The following is a 9,214-nucleotide window of genomic DNA, read 5'->3' on the forward strand; positions in this document are numbered from 1 at the left end:
GCCGGGGGGGCCCCGCCGCTATGGCGGGGCGGGGGGAGAGGCGGCGCCAGACTGCCAGAGTTTTAAGGAAAAAACAAGAATTCCCCTCTCCGTAAATSTTATTCTTTGGTTATTCCGGGGAGGCGCCTGCCGGACTGCTGCCGGATAAGCCCCGCTGCAGGCGATGCAGAGTCTGGTTGCTTCAATTACTGCGCGGCGCAGTAATTCCCATCTGAACGTACTTAATAGAAAACATGGGGCGATTCACGTGTGTTCTGTTTCCTTAAAACCCAGTGACAAGCGTTTGCTTTCCGATCAAACCCAAACTGTAAGAAATTCAAGTGTGCTTTGATCCTCATACTAATTTCCTAGACAAAGGAGAAACAAATTTATAGCTCAGATAAAATACAGTGAAAGCAAGATCCGAATAATGTAGCAGGCAACAGGAATGGCTGCACAGCAGAGTTCCCACTGTCTTGAGATGCTTCAGGTATTTTGCCACGATGTCTTTTAAGTCTCATGAATTTTACCAGTACCCAACTCCGAAATTTCTATCCAAAATAAGATGTGATTAGTTTCAYGAGCTGAAACTTGGAGCAATGGTTCTACAATGGTAATTAATTTGCTGATGCCTTTCACAGTGGCAAAACCATTTGCCACAAAGCTTTTATCCCTTGATTTAATAAAAGATGTTAATGCTCAAGGCTTCTCACAGTGCTTCCCTTGTTTCTATTTTTTATATCTTTGGTTGTTTATCTTCTTGCTACCATGGCTGCAATAAAATGATAGCTATTATTATCATATATTCCCTTCTATGTTTTTTATTTGCCAGTATTTCTTAAGTTTTCACATGAATAAAGTACTACAGTGTTATAGCTGGCTCTCATGAAATACAGACATAAGATTAAGTAACACCAATATTCCTCAGCTCATTTCACTAACCATAACTTAATTCCACTCGATGCTTAACAGAAATAATCTCTTGTCAGGAGGAAGTTTAAAGAATAAAGATGTGAGGAAGACACTGACAAAAAGGATTCTCACTTCCTAGAGACTTTCCTAATTACTAAGGACACACTGTAATTTAGGAAAACTGTCCCCATTTTAAATGCATTTAAATGCTGTCCTGACATGTTCTGCATCTGCACCATTTATTCATGTGGCTGTCCAGGGATTTGAACTACGGAGTTCATAACAGAGTATGGACAGAGTATTCTGAATTTTGTCTAGAATTGCAACCAGATTATTTCATAAAAAAAAAAAAAAAAAAAACAAAACCAAAAACCCTTTTCCAGTAACTGTAAGTCAAAAACAACAGTAGATCTGCAAAAACATTCTGTTAGTCTGAGTGGGCTTTCATAGCCCTCTAGTGGACAGGGATTGGATTGCCGTGAACCAAAATAGTTCTGTAGTATGAAGGTTTGAACYTCACTTAAATTTGCCAAAATCTTGGTAATTACTATATGACTACGACAAAATTATCCCTAGAATTACTTCCAATTTTATGTAAAATGACTACATTCTTTGTCTTGACCTTGAAGCTATTCAAATCATTTCTCATTATCAGAGGCTGAGTTTAATTCCTTGTGATTTTTTATGCTATTCAAGATGGGGGAGAAAATCTTAGCATGTTATGCTTCTGGGAATAAATCAGTGAACCCCATAGAAATTAAAGAGAAATTAACAACTTCTTCATTTTATATTAGGAGATTTTTTTTCTAAAGAAWGTTTGATTCTGAAAAAAGTGTATTTTCACAATCCAACATTGTACTTGACAAACTGAAGAAGCACCTTCGATAATGGGCAAATTCATAATCAAGGAATGAAGAACCATGAGATAATTTGTTTTTTTTTTTACAATTTTAAATCTTATTGTTTTTTCTTTTAATCTTATACTTGTCAAATCCATATCAATGTTATATGAACAGGCTCTTATACATATAATAAATATAACTAAGCCATTATATAATAAATATGCAATTTCTTGAACAAGGAGTATGATAGAGAAACAGCTTAAAAGGATTTAGAGAACTTCTATGTGGTCAAGTTATACTGCTTCCAATTAAAATATTTCTGTAGCTGCCTACTTATGTTTTGAAATMTTCTGCCACTAGACATGTGCCTGCTTAACACAATCTAACAGACAACATATATTTATTTAAGCATTAAGCATTCAATAATAGCATTTAAATAAGTTATTTGAATCTTAGCACATTCAGAGAGGAGACTTATCCATGATAAGGCTTTCCAAGCTGTCCAAAGGCAGCACTCATGTAAATCCCACTGAAATTCAGGAGCTGTTGGGTGCTTTTGTGTTTAAACTCAAATACAGTTTGAACCTACCCTATCCTTTCATCTATTTTTCTGTTTAAATGTTATCTCTAAATCATGAAACTCTTCCCACTCCATGCGAGTTTGTRGCACATCCATCTGTTACTGCCCTTTCCTGGATTTGGTCTGGTTTTCTGGGCTCTACTAGGTTTCATGCAGCAATATTTTCCTCTCTTGCTCCAAAGCAGCTTTGGCATTTCCCAGGGGCAGTTTTATTTTGGGCTTTTGCTTTATCTGTACGACGTGATGATACTAGGAGATCTGAATTGTCAGCACATTGGGAATTTTCGCATGAACATGTCAATGATACATAGCTATAGCCTGCTCTAAAACCTTCTGTCCCTGAGGTGCTGTCTGACTGCCTGTCAGATATTTGCAGCTGGATGAGCAGCAATTTTCTGTAGCTGAGTATGGCAAAGAAAGGAAATTTTGATCGGCTGCATGGAGGCAATTAGGTGCAACAGCTCTCAATGCTAGGGGCGATTCTAGCAACTTGACCCCTTTGATGTTTGGACCCAGAAATGAGTCACTTTTGAGATCTGTGTCATCCAGATGAAATTTAGCTTAACTAGTGCATTCACCCAGAAGTAGTTGCTGCTGCAGGAGCGAGGAAAAAAGGGGTGTAAGTCACACTGATCCTGGACATTTATAGTTCACTACTGGCTGAATGTCCTGACTGGAATCATTGTGGAAAACTGGCTGATGTGAAAAACAACACAGGCCAGATCCAGATGAAGCTTAACTGGCCATTTCCCACTTAGTTACAGGAGACATCAAATTCCTAGTTTCTGCATCAGAAGTGGGATGAAAAATATTCTTCTGATCTTCATTACACTAAATAGCAATGCCTCCTTCATGTACCAGCTTGCTTAACACAAATGCAGTAACAAGTTGATTTTAATAGTAAGATATATAGGAATACTTTAAGTTCTTATGTATTATCGGCAAAACAAAGCAGGTACATTCAGGAGAGTTATTATATGGCCTGTCCAAAAGCCTTTAGCATCAATGAGAAGATTCCCACTTATTTCATTAGGCTTTAGAAAAGGCATCTAGAGAGCCCAGCCAGAAAGTAAAGTGGACACGATTTATACCTGAATGAATTATAATCTACAACTGAAATATTCAGTGAAATATCTGCAGTGTGCACTCCACAAAAGCATAGAAAGGCTTTTTGAAATCAGAAATTCTAACAGAGTCTGGGTGATGTTTATCCTAATAGCAGTGCATACTGGAGTGTCAACTGCAGCTCATAGAAGAAAAAAATCAAACAGATGAGTAGTACCTGAAGTGACATAGAGGACACAAAGTTTGGGTCTCTTCTGCTAGTGCTTTATCAAAGAAAATTGTACAGATCATTTGTTCACCCCAATAAGAGGGACCTAACAAACAGAAAATAACAGATTACCGTCAGGATGGAAGAAATAAAAAAGAACTAATTGATTTATCTAAACATTTAAAGAGTGACCCATGATTTGTGCAAGAAATTCAGCAGGTGAGAGGGGCAGCCTTTGCAACCCTCCTGATGAAACTGCCAGTAAATGTGGCCACTTATTTGGGATATAGCTAACTTCACAAGAATTTGACTGCGAGTACTTTTATTGAAAGGCAAATGAAGTAAAGGGAAAGGCTCCTATGCCTTCAGTGAGATTTGAACAAAATGCTTATTTCAAAAGAGCCATCAAATAATCCTAAAACAAAAAGAAAGAGCCATGTCTAAACCAGAGATACAAAGAGGGAAGAAATTCTAAACTCCACTCAGTCCCCTGGGCCGTGCTTTTCTTGCCAAGTTTGTAATTCCAGCTCTTATGTTGTGCACTATCCTTATTGGTGTCACCACTCAGTTTAATTACAGATACTCATTTATGTAACTCCCCTCTCTTGAAAGGCATACTTTTTTTTTTTTTTGCTATCAAGAACTTTGTAAGACTGTGACCTTGATGGCTGGGAAGTRTACATATGTCTAGGGGAAAAAAAGCTGAAAGCTTGTTCTGGAGAAATGAATCTCCAAGAAGCTTGAGTAGAGTAATGGCCTTTATACATCATGAATGCAGACATTTCACACAAAAGCATGGAGCCATTATCCTTTTCCCCCAAGATTTCCTGTCTACTACAAATACAACAGTGACTTGTAAATTTAATTTTAAAATCTAAGGTTCTTTTACCTTAATATAACCAGTTCCATTGAAATTACAAAGGCAATACTGTAGGGGTTCGTGTTAGAAAGAGTGGATTTGTCTGATTTATAGTCAGGAAATGACTTCTAAAGAAGTGTTTCCTAGCTTCCATATAGGTTTAATCTAAGAATCTAAATATTTACCTTTCTGTCATGTTAATTTGGTTGCAGTGGCAATTTTGGTAGTGAGGTGACTCTTGCAAGCCTGCTAGATTTTATTAATTTCCTTTCTCWCCTCTGATGAGGTAAAGAACACAAGTGATTCCTTTCTTTAGTGTTTTGAACTGTGAAAGGCATAATTATTCAATAAAATGTGTATTTGTAATTAAAGAGAGGTGCTTAGCACAGGCTACTTGTTATTGTATTACATGTTTAGTAGAGCATCATAATGCCACAGTGTGGCAGCCGTGCGCAAACATACAGCAGGAAAYGGCATCCCAAAGACACTATGCTGCAAAAACAGGGAGAAATGAGGAGAGACATGATTTACTTAAGGATGCTGGACAAGTATGTAGCCAAATCCAGATAAGGTACAAAATAAGGTCCAGACAAGGACCTCCAAGGTCCAGGAGGCCACAAGCCTCCTCCCTCATAATATACATTATTTATTGACACTTTTAGGAATATGAATTTCTCTAACAGTAAATAGGATTTCAAAAAGTATACACAAGGCTATCCTACCCTTTTCAATGCTTTGCATTGTAGAAACCCAAAAAAGAATTGCAAGACCTAGAACACAAACCTTTATGTTTCTATCACAAAAGCAATAAAACATACATCTGAGTTAAGGAATCACTGCTGGAAATTCTACACAAATCATCTATTTTTAATATATTAGTACTTTAGCTATGTGGCACATAGTGAACCATCATACGTAAATTCTCCTGTCACTGGTATTATTTTGTATTATTTGTAATTCTTTTTGGAATGCCTCGGTGGTCTATAGCTCAACAACAATGCCTTACATTAGTTTCTCTCTTACAAGGCAAGGACATGAAGAATAAGTCAACACATCACCAAAACGATCTGAAGAAACCTTGTACTAAGGGCATTTTACATTCGCAGGATCACCAGGTTATGTGTTTAAGAAGCAATAAGAACTGCATTCTATTAATGTTGYATATGGTGTGCTTTTCTGATGAGGCCTTAATGTGAAAGAAAAATAAACTTAATAATTCATTTCACATTAAACCTCTCAATAAATTATCCAGTTTTCATTCACAATTARTGCTTTTTGTAATTCACAATCAGATGGGAAACACCCATCTCGGGTTCAATGCAATGTTTATTAGAACTGGTGCCAGGTACATTGCAAGGCTATAACCAGCTTTTGAAGCAAAAACTTTCAATGAATTATTCATTTTAACCTGTAACTTGAACAAAACTCTGAAGTCTTGTGACTGGGCAGTTTTTCCACACATGGAGAGCCTTTTGACAGTGCATTCTGACAAATTCATGAGGCTGTAAAACACTACAGAATAATTTTATTTGCTGCATACAATTTGTTATTTTTTTGTTCTTGCTTTCCAACTGTATCGCTTGTGATGATCTTTTCCAAAGGGAGGAGGATAGAAACTTATAGAATCCTATCCTATAGATAGAAACTTAAAATGCTTATCCTTTCTCCATAACATTCTTTATTTGAGTCCATAGGTGATATGTAAACACTTCACCATAGGTCACTGTTTTCAATCTGATCTATGCCAATATAGACTGAACATTAGCATTTATCTTCTGCYAGACAACCTAAGCAAAATCATGAATAGATGGTATTTGTAGAGTCCCTGGAAGACRTTTTCTGCACTAGAAGAGTTACTGTCATAGTTGCCATCAATTAACTCTTACCGGCGGTTCCACGACAGAAGGCCAAAAAAAGTACTGGCATAGAAAATGAAGAGCCTCTTCACTGTCGTTATTCAGTTCCTTTGGGTAAGACCTGAGTCATACTGATTTTGCCGAGATCAACAGCATGGTACTGCCATCAAGAATTATATTATGCATGAATTAAAAAGTAACTGCTGCTTCTTCAGTAAAATACCATCTTTCTACTGTTCTGCAAATATTTTCATGACTTACCCACTAATTAGGAGTTCCAGRTTTTCAGATTTGTTAGTGCCATAACAACTTCAGGTTTCGTTAAAACAAGGAGAAAGGTGCATGATTTGAATTGCTATAATACAGAATTCTTTTTTTCGGTTTTCATAGGCTGAATATGACTAGTATATTGTGCTGTTTGTGATATGTGCAAGATATGCTGCAGTTTGACTACCACTCCAAATATAGCCTTGGGCATAGACTATCTGAAACAAAAGATACACTGAAGAAAAAAATAATGTCTTTCTGGAAAACTTCCAAAGAGGTTTATGTGGCCCCAGAGAGGCTGCTGCATGTCTCACTTTCTGTGTATTGTACTATAGCTTTTCTCATGTTTTTTTACATTTTTTCTTGCTTGTGTAGATTTTTGTGCTGGACAATTCCCTACCAATTTCAGTAATGATGGAAATATTGGCATTGAAATGTTGCTCCACATCATTTCTGAACCCAGAACTGATCATTTGGGGCTACTGCTGTGTCACAAAAGCCCTCTGCCCAATTGTCACTCAGTGGAAACTTTTAAATCTTTAAGCATCTTCTTTTCAACAATCTCCTCCTCCCCTAAATCCTACATATATTGAAAGCAACATTTTTCAGAGACCTGGGTTTCCTTTATATACATACTGAATAGGAAACTTCATTACTTCACCAATTGGTCTCTGCAATCGGCCATGATGCCCTTCCCATATTTACCAATTCAAATTTTATTTTACCTAGCATAAAGTGTGACACACATAAGCCCTATAGAAGAAAGTGGGAGTGCAATGTTGTCTTTACAAGTGACATGCTTGGCTTCTAAATTCCCTAATCACTTTTACCTGCAGCAAACTCAGGCTCAGATCCCAAAGTACTCTTGCCAAACATTTACTCTGAATTACTAAATTCAAGAGTTTCTTTTCAGTTCTCAGATATTAAAGCATGCATGCATGAAATATAATCTAGATAGACAAGTTGGGCAAAATATGGGATAATTTTATTTGCAAAATGTGTTGACACTAAAGGGCATATGAACTTTTAAACTGTACTCTCTTCCTTTCATGTACTCACAAATTTTCTCAAATAACACAAATACAAACACACCAGGTTCTTGCTCAAAATTGGTCTGTTAGGCACTATTATCTCATTTTGGAGATTCCTTTATAATATATTTATATTTATATTCCTTTATATATGCTTGAATGACAGAATTTAATTTTCTGATGGCTTAGTGGTACAGCTGGCAAGATTATTTTATAATATATATTTTTAAGATTTCTCGTTACCTCAGGCTTAATGAGGTTGCTTGAGTTCATGAAGACAAATCATCCCAAGCACAGAAGAATTAAGTAGAAGGAAACTTACTTGACTGTGGGGAATTGTTAGCAACCAGGAGACTTTGGAGATTTTAAGTCTAACTCTTTGAAATACTACTCTGCTGCTCTATTTCCTCTTGTTCTTCTTTGATATTTCACTTAAAATGTAACACTTCAGATTCAGGAGCGATTGATGTTCTAAAATACTGAGCCTTAAGTTCTCCTGTATGCTCAGAAATTGTTATGCTTCACTTGAAGATAAAAATGTCTCATGCTACAGCCATTATCACATTAGAAAACTAACAAAGTGGACCTGAAAATTTATTATATTCCTGAATAATTTGGCCTTTGTGCCATGGAAAAGCAAAGGAATTAAGCCAATCAGATTTAAAATAAATAATAACGATAAAACCCTATTCAATGTTTGCAACAAAGGCAACTATTTTCAAAAGCCTTAGTTTAAACTATGGCTGATAACATCTATTTCAATTAAATTGCTGAACCATTTTATCCCCTCAAGTCTCCAAATGTTTCTGAGATGCAAGTCGCGCACCGAAGCACCGAAGCTGCTTGTTTCTTTTTCACAGACAGCATTATGTTTTCGAGTACAACCCTAAGCAGTGATTTAATAGAGTTGTCTTTTTGTTTTGCTATGGAGTTTTTTTCTCTTACCTGTCAGCATCTCATATTTTTAAGGAATCAAGAATACTTTTATAAAATGTTTGAAGGTTAAAAAAAAAAAAAAAAAAAAAAAAAGGTTCAGTGTGATCTAGTGTATTATGTAGTATAATGTGCCTACTATGGTAAGTGTCATTTCACTGGAAATTTAGGTCCACTGCAGATACTTGCCGGGACATCAGCACCTGCCTGAACACCCAGCTCTGTGCCGAGGCCACGGATCGCACACGCTGCGCAGCCTGACGCAGCTTCAGGTCATGGCCGCTATCTCGACAAACCAACTGCCCTCCTCACAATGCTTACACTTAGAAAATAAGCTAATTTTGTGCCGCACGTTCGTCCCCTCTTACTACCGCTTATTTTCCMCCGCCACACATGACACCCACCCCACGTGACAGCCCCAAATCAACCTCAACAGCCCTGTGGGCCCCGCCCCTAACGGTCACGCAGGSCCCGCCCCCTCCCCGCCCTAACGGTTATGCCGGCCTCACCCCTCCCCGCCCTAGTGGCCACGCGGTACTTGCACCGCCTCGACGTGTCCCCCCTATAGCAGCACTCGCCCCGTTCTCTAGGGGGGCCTTCTTTAGTCAGTACTCGCGTGCGGCTGCATCGGCTGCTCTGCGAGGCTTTGCGTGCCCGGCCTCGCTGCCCGGGCAGCTGAACC

This window comes from Nothoprocta perdicaria, unplaced genomic scaffold (assembly GCF_003342845.1).
Source record: "Nothoprocta perdicaria isolate Ctin4 unplaced genomic scaffold, notPer1 scaffold_16, whole genome shotgun sequence".
Taxonomy (NCBI): domain Eukaryota; kingdom Metazoa; phylum Chordata; class Aves; order Tinamiformes; family Tinamidae; genus Nothoprocta; species Nothoprocta perdicaria.